We start from the raw sequence: 1,106 nt of genomic DNA, 5'->3' as shown, positions 1-1,106 counted from the left end.
GACAGCTTGAGACTCTGTCTCAAAAAAAAAAAAAAAAAAGTTAAACATAAATTATTTTATGACTCAACAATTCTACCCATAAGTCTATAGCAAAAAAGAAAAAAATTAAAACACGTGTATTCAAACAAATACTTGCCCATGAATGTTCATAACAGCCCTGTTCACACTAAGTAGGCAAAGGTGTAAACAATTCAATGGTCATCCCCATATGAATAGATAAATTGCAGTATATATTTATGCAACAGAATATGATTCAGCAATAAAAAGGGATGAAGTACTGATATATACTGTAACACAGAATAAGCTGACATGAAAGGTTCCATATTGTATGATTCCATTTATAAGAAATATCCAGAAGAAGTAAATAGAGAGAAAAAGAGATTTGCCAGAGGAGAGAGGCAGGGAGGATTTAATAGGTATATTTAATGGGACCTCCTTTGGAATTGATAAAAATGTTTTGGACTAGTTAAGAGATGATCACACAACATTATGAGTGTACCAAATGCCACTGCATTGTACACTTAAAAATTGGTAGTTTAATATGTGAATTTCATCTCCATAGAAAATAAGTAATAGAGGCTCAGTTCTCCAAACTGTGATGAAGCAGCATGGATGTGAGAATCTCCCCCGCCCACCCCACCAGCTGAAGTTTGAGCCATGTTCTCACAACCTTATTCTGGAAGAGAAGTGCAGAGTTACCTTTAGTTTGGGTGACAGTGAAAGCCTTCTGGTCCTGAGTTGGAGGCTGGAGAGCCCACCCATGGAAGGCCCATCAGGTGCAGAGTTGGCATGAGGCTGTGGGCCACTTATCAGCTGTGATGTCATTGGCAAAGTGTTTCAAAACTCTCAAGGTTAGGACCAGAGCCAGGTTAACAACTGAATGTTAGGGCTTGATGCCTGTGGCTCAAGTGGCTAAGGCCCAGCCACATATACCTAAGGTGGCACATTCAAATTCAGCCCGGGCCTGCCAAACAACAATGATGGCTGCAACCAAAAAAATAGCTGGGCATTGTGGCAGGTGCCTGTGGTCCCAGCTACTTGGGAGGCAGAGGCAGGAGACTCCCTTCAGCCCAGGAGTTGGAGGTTGCTGTGAGCTGTGATGCCAC

Source organism: Otolemur garnettii, unplaced genomic scaffold (genome assembly GCF_000181295.1).
Source record: "Otolemur garnettii isolate 467f Iridium unplaced genomic scaffold, OtoGar3 scaffold00006, whole genome shotgun sequence".
NCBI lineage: Eukaryota > Metazoa > Chordata > Mammalia > Primates > Galagidae > Otolemur > Otolemur garnettii.
Note: the sequence above shows the minus strand (reverse complement) of the source record.